General features: G+C 47.3%; 1 protein-coding gene and 1 long non-coding RNA gene across 3 annotated transcripts in view; one reads left to right on the plus strand and one right to left on the minus strand.

Annotated features, from left to right (window-relative positions):
• The window catches only part of PPARGC1A (PPARG coactivator 1 alpha), a 762,252-nt gene that overhangs the window by 603,281 nt on the left and 143,716 nt on the right, over positions 1-15,255 (plus strand). The gene's annotated exons all lie outside the window — the stretch shown is intronic.
• LOC143819690 (uncharacterized) lies at positions 824-15,210 on the minus strand. 2 transcript variants are annotated; one of them, XR_013225041.1, is made up of 4 exons: positions 14,537-15,210; positions 12,316-12,542; positions 9,298-10,307; positions 824-2,871 (listed from the first exon to the last, which is right to left on the minus strand). It is a non-coding gene; the product is annotated as an uncharacterized LOC143819690 (long non-coding RNA). The 2 variants fall into 2 exon arrangements; XR_013225042.1 differs by having other exon boundaries at positions 12,316-12,552.

Raw genomic sequence — 15,255 nt, forward strand, 5'->3', positions numbered from 1 at the left:
GGTCCCCCCCGTCCCACCTCAAAGAGTGTTAGAAGAATTAGAGGGACTGGTTTAGAAAATGAAAAGGAAGCTTTTCTGGGAACGCCTGTGTGCCTTCTTTTGATTTTTCAGTTCATGTGTTTTGAACATAAATTCCAAGAAGAGCAATGAAAATGCTCTGCTGCAAACAGCAATCTGCTTAATTAATGAACTGACCCGCGAAAGTTGCAATCCTTCGGTAGCGCTGTTTGCAGGTGAACGTGGGGCTTCTTCCTGTAGGAAAGAGTGATCAATCAAGATGGGTATCTGTCTGTGGCAGGAGAAGGGAAGAAGAGACCAGTGGCTCCTGAAGGCTCCTGCCCGGCCACAAGCCTAGTGAGTCTCTAAGATGCTCCTGGACTCTTACTTCTTTTCTACTGTAGGAAAAGCTGTAATTCAGAATAGTGCGGAACTGGAATTTTGGAGACCCAGATGGAAGTCCCCGTTCTGCCATGAAACTCTCTGGGTGACCTTCGGATAAGATTGCCAGCTCTAGCTTGGGAAGCACCTGGATACTTTGGGAGCTCATCAGATATTGGGAACTGAGCAGGGTTGACCCTGGCTAGTATTTGGATGGGAGACCTCCAAGGAGACCTCCATGCAGAGGCAGGCAATGGCAAACCCCCCAACATCTCTTGGTTGGCTGCCAGACCATCCTCAGATCTCCTGGCCATTCTACACACTATGCCATAGGGCAGGGGTAGTCAAACTGCGGCCCTCCAGATGTCCATGGACATCTGGAGGGCCGCAGTTTGACTACCCCTGCCATAGGGGAAATAAAATCAATCATTAGAGAAGTGGGCCTGAAAGTATCTCTGGGAAATGTGAATACTGGGGGATGTTTCTTCTGTTTGCAAAACACAGGAGCAAATATAACATGTGTCTCTATGTAATATTGATGGTTGTGCGTTGATGCTGTGGGTCGTGTTTATTAATAACAATAATTAGGAGGGTTAAAAATATTAAGGGATGTGCCCAGAAATATTTAGATCTACAGCAAACTCTGACTTTTACATGGCATTTTCTAAGAGTGCGACCCTAAGCAGAATCATGCCCTTCTAAACCCTCTGATTTCAGTGGGCTTTAAAGAGAGTAATTCTGTTTAGGCCTGCATTGCACTGTTCTTGTCCTCAAACTAAACGTTTTTATTAGAATAACCGTGTAAGACAGCCTTTCTCCATTTTTTTTTTTACCATTGAGAAACCTCTAAAACATTCTTCAGCCTTGGAAAAACCTCAGAAGTAGCATGATTGTACAGAATATGACTGGAAAGCAAAGCTGTGTACATGCCCAACTGGGGCCCCCACCCTTCTTCCCCTCCAGGCCCATCATTGGCCATTTTGGGAGAGGGTGGATCAACATGGCCATCTATGGACATATCGTGATAAATGTTTAACAGATGAAAAAAAATATTTTAAAAAATCACACCCATTCAGGAAACCCTTCCAGAGTTGTCAAGAAACCCCAGGGTTTCACAAAATCCAGGTTGAGAAAGCCTGTTGTAGGGTTATGGTATGGAATGGCTTTGGTCATAGAGTATGGATGGAGCTGCAACTCCCTGGAGATTTGGATTCAGAGATGGGGAGGAGTAGTGTTGCACATGCAACGATGCCATTTCTGGGTATGAGCCAGAAGTGATGTTGCGACATCCCTAGTGTTCTAGGAATTCCTCCAGTCTGTATAGTGAAGACCATAGAGATTTGGGGAAACTCCTAGAGCATCACAGAAACCATTACATGATGGCACTTGTGATGCCATTCCCCATCTTCTCCTGCTGTGCAATAGATCTAGCATGGGCAATGGGGAGCAAGAGTAGGAAGTTGTCTGCCATGGTTGGGAAACCTAGCATGATGGTGGAAAAAGCTGTTGACTTGCAGCTGACATATGGCAACCACACTGGATTTTAAAGATGAGAAGCACAGGGGTGGTTTGCCATGGATGGTGTCTGAGGAGCAACCAGGGTGTTCCTTGGTGGTCTCCCATGTTAGTACCAGTCAGTGCTGACCCTGCTGAGTTTTTGAGATCTGATAAGCCTGGGTGAGGTTGAATCATCTATCCAGGTCACAGTAGCATAAGCATTCACAGTTGGGAAAACATATCCAACTATGGAAGTGATGGAAAGAAAGTGGTTGTGTCTTCTGTGGAGTCCTTCAGTTACAACACCATATGTGTGTTTTAATGTGGTGCTTAGATGAAGAACTGATTCTGTTGCAGGCCATTTGGAGCTTGCATTAAGGCATTCTGTGTTCCCAGATATATCACAGAAACAAAGTGGAGGAACTGCGGCTCAGTGGTAGAACATCTGCTTGGCATGCAGAAGGTCCCAGGTTCAATCCCTGGGATCTCCAGTTAAAAAATCTGGCAGTAGGTGATGTGAAAGTCTGAGACCCTGGAGAGCGGCTGCCAGTCTGAGTAGACAATACTGACTTTAGTGGACTGAGGGTCTGATTCAGTATATGGCGGCTTCATGAGTTCAACACCACCTTCTGTAGTCTCAGCAGACATGATGTTCTCCAGCAGAGAGGGTTGGGAGATGTATTGGCACACAGACAGACTTCACAGTTTGTCAGGCTTTGGAAAGAGGTCAGAGTCACCTAGCAGGAAGAACATCTCTGGTGGACATGACCTGAGCAAGAGCTGAGGTGTTAAATGTCAGATCCACAAATAAATGAAATCTGGACCATCTCTATCTCTCAAAAGGGTCTGATCCAGTATATGGCGGCTTCATGAGTTCAACACCAACTTCTGTAGTCTCAGCAGCCACGATGGTCTCCAGCAGAGAGGGTTGGGAGATGTATTGGCACACAGACAGACTTCACAGTTGGACAGGCTTTGGAAAGAGGTCAGAGTCACCTAGCAAGAAGAACATCTCAGTTATGGTGGACATGACCTGAGCAAGAGCTAAGGTGTTAAATGTCAGATCCACAAATAAATGAAGTCTGGGCCATCTCTATCTCTCAAAAGATCTGCTTAAATGATCCTCCACACACACACTTCTGCTGTGAATCTGAAAAAGTAGGGAAACATTTTCTGGACCTGGCTTAAAATCCAAAGGGTTGCCAAAGGCCAGGTAAGAAGCTTCTTGGGACAGAACAGTGATCCCTACAGAGGCCGTTGTGCTTTGGACTGCAGACACATTTTTTCACAGAGGAGCTGTGGCTGAAATGGTTTCGCTTGCCACAATCAATCAGTGCTCTATCACAAGTACCTGTCTGTATATGCAGGAGGACTAGGGTCAAATATCCCACAAGAGGCTGAAAAGGGGAAAAAAACAGCTTTGGGAGAACTAGTCTTTTGGGCACAAGTGAAATGAATATTGGCTGGCCTTTTACACGCTTATTATAAATTGAAGCGGGACAATTCTTATTTGCAGGCCTTGATAATATGGCTTGAAAGATGCAGTGTTGTTGGATAAAACCACATTTTTTTGTTTACAGAAAATTGTATGACAACCTTTTTGAACCAGCAGGCACCTTTCTGGCATAGAATTCTGGCACGGCATGGTGGCTGCAGCAACAACATGGCTGCCATAAAATGGCTGCCACAGGAGGTGGAGCCAGCCACCAAAGGATTGCCACAGCTTCACTTCAGGATCGCAGTGCAAATCCTTGCTGGGGAAAACTTCTCCCTGGCTCCACCCACTCCTAAAAACCCTCGATGGGCACTAGAAAAGGTATCAACAGGAGCACAACATTGGAAGCAGCTGTTTGTCCCACATTAGTTGGTTGGAACACAGTTTCTAAAAAAGGTGAATGCAGCCTTTCTCAAGGTTTTGACCGTTGAGAAACCCCTGAAACATTATTCGGGCTTCGAGAAACCCCAGATGCGTGGCGCGATCATTCAGAATATGGATGGGTGGCATAGCTGTGTACATGCCCACCTGGAGCCTCTCCCCTTCCCACCCCTTCCAGGCCCGTCATTGGCTGTTTCTGGCAGTGGGTGGATCAACATGACCATATATGGTCATATCAACTCATGAATGTTTAACAAATGTTATATAAATATGTATAAATAAATATAAATGTATGCATATAGAAGGAAGGAAGGAAGGAAGGAAGGAAGGAAGGAAGGAAGGAAGGAAGGAAGGAAGGAAGGAAGGAAGCAAGGAAGGAAGGAAGGAAGGAAGGAAGGAAGGAAGGAAGGAAGGAAGGAAGGAAGGAAGGAAGGAAGGAAGGAACTCCCACCCATTTGGGAAAGCCAAGAAAAATCAGGGTTCCACAAACCCCTGGTTGAGAAAGCCTGCTCTAATGCACCTGCTTCAAAAATTCAGTATTGTTGGGGAGAGGTGAATGGGTCAACCGATAAATGTTTAACAAATTTAAGAAATGTATTGCAAATTTATTAACTCCGACCCATTCAGGAAACCCTGTCAGCTGCATTTGACATAGTCAACCACAAGTTGTTGGCCCACCACCTCACCGGGGCCAGGTTTCGTGGGACAGCCCTTCAATGGCTCTACTCCTTTCTCCAGAACCAGGCACAGAGGGTGGCTGTTGGGCAGGAGTTATCGTGCCGCTATCGACTCCCTTGTGGGGTCCCACAGGGGACATTACTCTCCCCTACATTATTCAACATCTTTATGCGCTGTCTGGCCCAGCTGGTTCGGAGTTATGGGCTGGGATGTCCCAAATATATAGATGACACCCAGGTCTATCTCCTATTGGATGGCTGTCCGGACTCCCCCCTCCCCCTGGATACATTAGCCAGATGCTTGGAAATGGTTGCTGGATGGTTAAAGCAGAGTCACCTGAAACTCCAAGATGGAGGTCCTGTGGCTGGGCAGAATGGAGGCTGGACAGGAAGCGCGTTTACCCACTCTAGCAGGGGTGCAGCTTAACATCATGACCTCGGCCAGAAATTTGGGTGTGATTCTGGATACCTCTGTTTTGATGGAGGCCCAGTCACAGCTATCGCTCACATGGCATTTTACCATCTTTGCCAGGCAAGGCTATGAGTGCCCTACCTGCCCTCAGTCTGTCTGGCTACAGTGATCCATGCAACAGTCATCTCCAGATTAGATTACTGTGCCTCGCTCTATGTGGGCCTACCCTTGTCTTTGACCCGGAAATTACAGCTGGTACAAAATGCAGCTGCCAGGGTCCTCACTGGAACATCTTGGAGAGCCCATATTCAGCCTCTCCTGAAGCCGCTGCATTGGTTGTGGCTTGGGTCAGATTCAAAGTTTTGGTATTAACCTTAAAGGACCACCTGTCTGCTTATGCCCCCCACAGGGTTCTTCATTCTGTGGGTGAGAATCTACTTGTGGTCCCCGGCCACAGAGAAGCATGCCTGGCCTCAACCTGGGCCAGGGCTTCTTTAGTCCTGGCACCGACCTGGTAGAATGAGCTTCCGGAAAAACTGAGGGCCCTGATGGAGCTGTCTCAGTTCCACAGGGCCTGTAAAACTGAGCTATTCCACGAGATCTTTGGTTGAGGCCAGGTTTCAGGGATAACTGGGGCCCTTCCTCCAGCCAGTGCTATACCACTCTGTGATCCTGTAACTGTGATGGTTGACTGTAGTTGGGGGAAGGATTGGGGATTATGACACCGTTTTATGGGTTTTAATGGTACTGGGGATTTATGATTGATTTTATTAGGGTTTTTAATTGTTTTTGTGTGACCCGCCATGAATCTTTGTAGAGTGGCGGTATATAAATAAAAATAATGAATGAATGAATAAATAAATATTTATTTACAACATTATGTTTAAAAGAAAATGTGCTGTTCTTCCTTTGTTTCTTTGTTTCTGCTGGTATTCTACTCTGAACTCCTGTTGTGTGATATTTCTGCCCTATTGGGTTGGTTGCTTTCCTTCCTATTTTTTTAAATCCCGGACAAGCTGAACCACTCAGCATTGCCACCGTGCCTACCCAAACAGACAGCGTTTCCCCCTTCTCCTCATAGGCATGCAAGAATATTTCTTTATTGACAGCAGGAGTGGAGCGGTGATTGAAGTGCTGGGCTAGGATCCTGGAAATCCAGATTTGAATCCCTGCTGATGTTATGGAGCCTCACTGCCTGGTGGAATGAGTTGCCTGTTGAAATCCAGGCCCTGACTGAACTGTCAGGGGATTTCCACGCCTGTTAAAAATAGTTAAATGCTTACCTATCATTGTTGCTATATTCCGCCCCCTCCATATGAGGTCGCCAACATGCAGCGCCTGGGCAGTAAACAGCTGGCTACATCCTCCATTTTAAAGCACTAATCAGTGAATCCCAAAAAGTGGATTCACCAACATATGTAGCGCTAGCTAATGGAGAGCAACCAGCAGGCCACCAGCAAAAATATTTATGGAGGCGAGGAAGCACTATATCTACCTCCAATGCACTGCCCTCACACCTGTCTCCCTCTCCCGGGGACGGGAGTTTTATTTTTTTTAAGCATACTGCCTGGAGCAATGAATAAGCATACAAGTGTGCAGGCAAAGCCAACCCCCCCAATTGTAGCACAAAGCATGCTTCTCTAAGCTTCCCCCCCCCCCAATCAGGAATGAGATTCATTGTTAAAAGAAGTGGCAATAAAGAAGCACTATGCATCTACGATTAGCTGCATAGGCGTTTCAACGGAGAAGTATTGAATTAAAAAAAATTAGCAAGCATTGCAGGGCCTTTAAAGCAGGAGTAGTCAACCTGTGGTCCTCGAGATGTTCATGGACTATAATTCCCATGAGCCACTGCCAGCAAATGCAGGAGGACCACAGGTTGGAGGACCACAGGTTGACTACCGCTGCTTTAAAGCATGGGGAAAGCGGATTGGCTGACTGGCTTGATTGACAGGCAGAAGAGAGTTGCATTTAAAGCACGTTGCTCTCTTCCACCACTTCAAGCAGCACTTGTGTTGGGGGAGAAGCACGAAATGGTGGCGGAGAAGAGTGAGACAGCAAAATTATATATTTATATATAATAAAAATAATATATAAAATATAGTGCGATTATATTTAGCGTTAAACCATTCAGCTGGCATAACACAATCTGAACAATGTGTGCAAATGCCCTCAAAGTTCCACAGGGCCTGTGGTGCTCTTCCCCCAGGCCTAAGGTTAAGGTTGGCCCGACCCAGAAGTACTAGGAACCTTCCTCCTTTCCTCTAATCTCTGTATATGAGGCTCCCCATTATAGGGGAGATTTTTATTACCACTATAACCACTGAATTTGCAAGTTTGCTGGCAATGGAATAAATTGTATTTTATTATGCTTTTGGAGTTTTAGAGTTCTAAATGCGTACTATTGTTGGTAACTGCTCCGATCCTGTCTTTGCTGAGTGGCAGTCTATAAATTATAATTAAAGCCAAACAGAATTTCAGGTATTCGTAGCCTGTATTTTTTCACTGTCCTCCCCCGAAACGAGGATGGGAAACTCGCTTTTGGGGTCATTTGAAAATGAAAGCTGGGCTTCTCAGCCAGTTGTGCCGGAATGCATTCTGGATTCACCACTTGCAGGGAATGCGCACACCTCCAATCACAACGAACTGAGTGCAATCAGGTTGCTGTTATTGTGATGTGCTGACTGTTGTTATGGTGTCATGTCTCTGGTTCCTGCACAGCATAGGTGCCCTGGCTGGAAAAATGAGGACAGAGGGGTGCTTGACTCCAGCCAGATGGAAAAAGAGGTAGCCGATATTTCCACTTTGGACTGTGAGTCAAATGAGCATGAAACGCGGCTCAGCCCTCTGATTTTGAAGCTGCATCTAAAAATCAGGCAGATGAACAGGAGCCTGCTTAATAAAAATAATAGATTCCCTATTTATTGTTACGGTAATGATCAGGCCCTGTACAAAATGCGTTTTGAATAAATGGGCCTGCTTGGAAGGCTGTGGTCGAATAGGAGAAATAAAACGGAGAGTTTTGCAACGCTCATCGCTGAATCGACAGCCTGGGATCGTTTGTGTTGCAGAGTCTCACATCATGATTGTGATTATTTGCCTGCTTCTTGAATGGGAGCACATCTCTTACAGCAGCTCTGCAGACACATCAGTGCCATCTGGTGGACAGTAAAAGGAAGCAGCGCTTAATGGATTTCGCTGTACTTTAGTGGTGCTCAATTAACTTTAACACACTTGCAAACTCAAATAGTGAAGAAACTGCCTGGGAGAATGATTCTGGAGGCAATTCCTCTCTTCCCCTGTTCTTCTCAAGGAAATATGGTTCTGGTGATGGAAGGAAAAAAACAATTGGAGCGGCCAGGAAGAGGAGGCAGAAAGGGTGCTTTCAGAGTGCCGAGCATCTTCCATTGGAGTCTCTACAGTTCTGTGGACATCTACTGTTTTTCTAGTACCCTTGGAGCTGAAGTATGATAGAAATGCTATAAATTCTGATGTTTTTAGTTTAATTCGTTTTGTGATCTGGTCTAAGGGGGAGGGGAAGAGTCTAGACTAGCCTTTCTCAACTTCTTTACTGCTGAGAAACCCCTGGATCGTTCTTTAGGATTCGAGAAACCGCAGAAGTTGTGCGATTCTGCAGAATATGGTTGGGAAGAATCACTGTCTACATGCCCACTTGGAGCCCCTTCCCTTCCTACCCCCTCCAGGCCCACCATGGGCCATTTTGGGAGGGGGTGGGTGGGTTGACATGACCATATATAGCCCAATCACCTGATAATGTTTAACAAATTACATATTAGCTCCGGCCCATTCAGGAAACCCTTCTATGGCTACCAAGAAACCCTAAGGCAGGGGTGGGCAAACTGTGGCCCTCCAGATGTCCATGGACTACAATCCCCATGAACCTCTGCCAGAATTCGCTCATGGAATTGTAGCCCCATGGCTCATGGGAATTGTAGTCCATGGACATCTGGAGGGCCACAGTGTGCCCACCCATGCCCTAAAGTTTCTTGAAATCCTTTGTGAGAAAGCCTGGTCTAGATTGCTGATAGTATTCCTCTATGATATGACTTTGAGATGAGCATACCCAGGAAACCTCCCCCCCCCCACACACACACACACACACCACATCAATTCTGAATCACATCTAAGTTTGTGGTTATCGATTTTGTCAGTTAACTTGCTAATTTGACAGAAAAGCAGTGAAATGGAATGGTAGAAAATAGAAACAACATGCCCAGGTCAAAATACTACCCACCCACCCCAAAAAGCAATCTAAAATGCACTAGTCTAAATACGTTTCTATAAAAGGTGTGAATGGAACCTAAATAATAATAAAAAACAAACAAACGAGGGACGGATTGGGTGCTGTCGCTGAACACAATTACAAGTAGGCAATGGCGGATTATTACTTCACCAGGCATCGATCTTCTGATAATAATTAATAAAAATCCACTTACTTTCATTGTGTCAGGCGAAGCTGGACTTTTCTTCACACTAAGGGGTTCTCTATGAAGAGGAAGCGTCCTTTGAGTTAGCGTGGTTGTGAAGAGAGAATCTGGAGAATTGGGTTGGGTTCCTCTCCTCTGCAAGAAGCCAACCAGGTGACCTTGGGCCAGTCCCAGTGGAGAACCTCTCAGCCCCACCCAGCCTCAGAAGGGGCCAGTTGTCAAAAGGGGAAGGTGATTGTAAAGTGATCTGAAACTCCTTAAGGCAGAGATTCTATAGTGGGCTATAAAAAACATCTCTTCTTCCTCTCCATTTGCCCCAGATTTTAATGATTTACTGCCATGTTATCATTAAATCAGCATATAATTTGGAAGGAATACATGGGGGGGGGGCATAGTGGCTTCTTTATAGTCATTGTGTTTTGTTTTGCTTTATAAAGCTGGAGAAAAGTGTCCTTTCAAAAAAATAATTTGGCTATGAAAGAAGAGTGTGATCTACAATGTAAACAGAAGCCAGAGAGCTGTTCACGTTTATCAGTTTTCTTCCAGCATCTGGGAACCAAAGTAATAAAAGGGTCACAAATGGTTAAAGGGTAAGTTACGGACAGGGTAGCTGGGGATGTATATACGTGGGTCTATTTTAAGAATCGGAGCTCCATGTCTATCAATTCTCCTCTGTGTTGCTGGATAATAATTGTATCTCATTTAGCATTTAAAACACTCAGATTTGCAAATGACAATCGGAATGAATATTTCATAATGAAGAAGCACAATCCATTATGGTTGTGCGCCTCTAACTAGTAGCCCAGCATGCCTGATCTCACATGGAGAATTTGTAAGAGAGACGGTGGCACACAGCTAATTAAAAGCACAGTTTTTAATCTTTAAAAATAGAGGGAGAGAAAAGCAAGCGTAAGACTCAGGGCAGAGGGGGAAAGTCCTGTTTTTCCTGTTGTGGGGAATGTGGTCACTTTGGTTTGTTGGGTGTTCGTTTGGTAGTGTTATCACAAAACAGTGGCCACCTGCAAAGGAATGAAGGGAGGGAAAAAAAAGATATTTTTTTACCGTGCAATCCTAGGCCAGAGTTGGCCCAGCGTGAGCCAATTGAAACCAATGAGCTTCAACTGCACTAACTTGGCACAGGATTTCATGGTCAGTGGAACGCCGGTGTTTCATCACTGATCTTCTGTGCAGTCCCACATGGGCTTGTGCATGAGCAGGCTGGACATCAGATTTGTCTTTGCAGCTAAAAAGCTCCAGCAGGTGCTGTGCGCTGGAGCCAAAAACGTGTTTCCACACAGGGACCACATGCACACGTGCAATAGCGCTCCCTTTGCTCTCGATTCCTCTGCTGCCACCAAAGGAGGTCCTGCTTTTAGAGCAGGGGTAGTCAAACTGCGGCCCTCCAGATGTCCATGGACTACAATTCCCAGGAGCCCCTGCCAGCGAATGCTGGCAGGGGCTCCTGGGAATTGTAGTCTATGGACATCCGGAGGGCTGCAGTTTGACTACCCCTGTTTTAGAGTCTCCAGTGAAAGAAACTTTGGATGGACTGTTGATGCCATGCTGGCTTCTCCCATGGCTCAGGAGGCCCCTTTGAAGCAGTGCTGCTAATGTGGATCAAAGGTGACCCAGAAAGCTGGACACAACCTTTGTCTGTTCTCTCTGGGCGAAGGGCATAGTGTTTTCAATGTAAGGGTTCACCATGAAAGCTATTGGGGACAGGGCATTGAAACTTAAGACAGTGTTCGGGGGGGGGGGCGGAGGCCCTTAAAGCCTCGGAGCCTTCATCCAAGTTGGCCCCGGAGAGACCTCATAATTTTGTCATTGGAATCGACACGTGTGGTTCCACCTCCTGGATCCTTGTCTCATCAGATTTCATCTCAGTTGCGCTACCCAAGGCCTCATCGTGCTTCTTCTGAGCCTCCAGTGAAGAAGGCTAAAGGGACAGTGAAGGAAAAGCGCAAATCAGCTCCCCAACATAAGGCCCTCATTGGCAATCCTAAGCCAACACCAGCCTTGCAAAAGCCCAGGACCCCTTCTCCAGATGTGTCTCCAATAGGGATGGAGATGCCAGCATACCATAGGACCATGTTCCACCTGATATGGAACAAAGGGCCACAATTTCATGGGCACAGCCTCAACAACCTACGTGGTGGCCTTCACACCCCTACATGAAGCAACCGGTTTATTTGGAGGTTTGGGGGGGACAATTTTGCAAGTTCCACGGACGCAAGTCTGGATCACAGCCCTCATTAGGTGTTGTATCCTCTGTCAGTGGCCATCTCAGACAGGTTGCCTTCAGTCAGAGAAGCAGCAGCAATGTTTGAATCCCAATTAGGGGGTAGGAGAGCCGTCACCTGCGTCTCCTATGGAGGATCTCTGCATGTTTGTGAATCAAATGGTTCATATGGCCCAGTCACTTGTGACAGAAGTAGTGACTTCAGAATATAATCTGAAAGACAAGAACTTGAGTTGTCTTGATTCAGAGTCACCTGGGATTATTGCTTTTCTGGTCTTGGAGGGCCTTGAGGACACCATGCAGGAACTGTGCCAAAAGCTGGTGTCTCTCCAACCTCTCTCAAGGCAGGTAGAACGTTCTTATACAATTAAAAAGGAACCCTTTAATTATTTTACAACTCATCCTCCTCCATCCTTGTTGGTTACCAAAGATGGCTGAGGGGCCATCAAGCCTTCCTCTTCACTCCTACCAACAGGGAAGGAATGAAGCTGGATGTCCTCAATCAAAAGCTATATTCTTCAGCAGCGTTAGGTCTCAAAATTACTAATTATGAACTAATCATGCCAAGTAATCAGCTCTTCTTGTGGGAGAGGATCCTTCCTTTCCTGGAACTCCTGCCAGAAGATAAACACTGGTTCTCTTTAGTTTCAAAACAGCAGGTTAACATGAGATGGCATTCTGCAGATTTGGCTACGAGTGCCATGGTGAGTTCTGTTGTACCTAGGTGCCATCTTGGTTGAGATCAACATCATTGCCTATGGAGTCCAGGTTTAATGTTGAGGACTTACCTTTTGAGGGTCCCACTCTTTTTCCTTTGAAGACGGATAAGGTAGTTTCTATCTTGCTATAGGGCTGTCATTCATGCCTTATGGCACAGTTTCTCTATTTCCAGGCCTGTCGTACATTCTTCATTATGGCGGTCTTCTAAGGAGAATTTATCCCAGGGAATTTCCTTCGGCATTTCTCAACAGAAGGTAGTCCTTACAGATGCTCCACTTTTGGGTTGGGACGTTCACTGTGAAGGACTGTAAGCCAGAGGTACTTGGTTAGAGGATGAGAATCTGATGCACATTAACGTTTTGGAAATTCATGCAATTTGTTACACCATTAGTTGTTCCCCAGATATTCTGGGGCACCATTCTATTCTTGTTCAGATGGACAACACATAAGCAGTTTGTTTCTGTGCAAGCACACATACCCTCCCACCTGCTTTGACAGTGCTACAGATACTGAAGATAAAGGGGGTGCTGCCTACCGAAAAGGACCCTTCGTGTATAGAGGCACTGTATCTCTGAGCATTGGGGACCCAACAGGGGAGAAGAACTAATTTTTATACCCAACATCTCACTATCTGAAAGAGTCTCCAAAAGGCTTACAAACACTTTTTCCTCTCTCCACAATACCCTGTGATGTAGGTGTGGCTGAGAGAGTTCTAAGAGAACAGCTCTGGAAGTACAGATTAATATTATTATTATTTATTAGATTTCTTGTCCACCACTCCCAATGGCTCATCATGGCAGGTTACAAGAGAGCTCTGACAAACCTTAGGACACCTAGCTTGGCTGCACGTGTAGGACTAGGGAACCAAACCTGGTCCTCCAGATAAGAGACCACCACTCTTAACCAAACTGGCTTGCAACTCCATGGGCCGCTTACAAGATTCCAGAGCTGTTCCCATTGATTTGGGAGTCACTTTGCACAGGACTGAGGTCTTTTAGGACTCCTGCAGTGGCTAGAGTTCTACAAGCAGCATGGAACATCTTGCTCAATCTATTTACAAGCCTGTAGCAGAATGCAGCCTCAATCTGCAGGTGGACCTCGGTCTGATCCTGCCAGGTAATTCTTTTGACAGGCAGAAGCATTTTGTTCCTGCCACCTGCTCTAAGATTTCCAATCAGCAGTCTTGACCGATAGCTCATGGCAACCAGTTGAAACCCACAGAAATCAATGGGTTCAGAGAGGAGATATTCTGTACGGTTATTCTCAGAGAGTTATGCACCCATAGAGATATGCAAACCTAGGCAGCTAGTCTGGCCTAAATCAATAGAAATCCAGAGGTTATCGACTGTTTAGTTATTGATTTACGTTATTTATATCTGCCTTTCTCCCTGGGACGCAAGGCGGATTACATGGTGTGAGTCAGCAGGGTCAACATGGAATCATAGGATAACAAAGCGCAGCATCCAATAACTGATGCATTAGGGTTTTAGAATCTGGAAACTCTACCAGAAAGGACAGAAGCATAGCTTGAGGGAGGGGGTCTCCAAACGTTTTGAGCATATGGACACCTTTGGAATGCTGACACAGCACGGTGTGCTCAGCAACAAAATGGCTGCCATGAAATGGCTGCCGCAGGAGGCGGAGCCAGCCACCAGAGGTTCAGTACTGTTCAAGTTCAGTAATACGGTGCGGAACCTTGCGTTGTGGTGGAAGCTACTGCCAAGGTGACATAAAAAAAATCGGAACAGTTAATCAAGCCTCCAGTTTTCAGCCAGAAGCCTTGCTAGCTGGCTCTGCCCACTGGTGCTGAACAGGTGGCAGGCACCAGGAAAGCTCCCTGAACAGGATGGAAACGACATCCATTGGATCCTGTTCACTATATGTAAGCAACAGGGGTGGTCAATCTGTGGCCCTCCAGGTGTCCGTGGACTACAATTCCCATGAGCCCCTGCCAGCATTCGCTGGCAGGGGCTCATGGGAATTGTAGTCCACGGACACCTGGAGGGCCACAGATTGACCACCCCTGGCATAGACCAACAGCCCCAAGTCATTTATGCAAGCAAGTTTGCCAAACTGTGTACACGAGGGTTGCCAGATCCAGGTTGGGAAACTGCTGGAGATTTGGGGGGTGGATCCTGGGGAGGACAGGGCTCTCCATGGGGTCCGATGCCACAGAGTCCCCCCCCCCGCAAAGCAGCCACTGTCTAGGGGTGGAACTGATCTTTATAGTTTGGAGATGGGCTGTAATTCGGGAAGGGGGGGGGAAGGAGGGGGTTGCCCAGGTCTCACCTGGAGGCTGGCATCCCTAGTGCGCCCAGCGCCACCCCGTTACCGCCTCCAGGGGAGTCACATCCAGACGGGTGGCCGTGCGCGTCTGCCTGCGGCGGCAGAAAAGCGCCCCGAGTCGAGGCACACACCGGCCAGACGAACCGGATTCGCGGCCAGGACAGAGCAGCGCTTCGGCTTCACGCCTGCAGGGAAGCGGGAAGTCACCGGCGCGCGGGGTCGCCCCGCTCCCGTCCTCCTCCAAGCGGATTTGCGTTTCCTTCTTTTATAAAAAAAAATGCACCCCGAGAGGGCTCCGCTCCTTCTGCACATGTTGCATAATGCTCTTCAGAAGTAGCTTCCCCTCCGGGTAGCAATGCTCATTTCAAGCACACGATGCCCGTGGAAAGTGCATATTGAAAGTGCATTTTCCGACGTGCGCGGAATGCCCCCCCTCCCCACAGCCCCCTCCGATTTTGCCATTCCCAGGCACGACGGGCTGCAAAAGCGCATCGCGCGAGCGCCTTCTCCGGCGCATGCAGGTCCGCCCCCCCCCCCCGGTCTCTTTTCCACTTGCGCCTTGCGGCTCCTTTGGCAAAGGAGAGGCGAAAGGGGGGGGGGTTACGGTTCGCCCTCCGCCCCCGGCGGGGGTCCACCGGAGCCCGGCGTCCCCCGCCGCCGCCGTCCCCCCCTCTCTCCCTCTCGCCGCCGTGGCGGCGGTCTGCCTCCGGCCGTGACGTCAC

This window comes from Paroedura picta, chromosome 10, assembly GCF_049243985.1.
Source record: "Paroedura picta isolate Pp20150507F chromosome 10, Ppicta_v3.0, whole genome shotgun sequence".
Classification (NCBI taxonomy): domain Eukaryota; kingdom Metazoa; phylum Chordata; class Lepidosauria; order Squamata; family Gekkonidae; genus Paroedura; species Paroedura picta.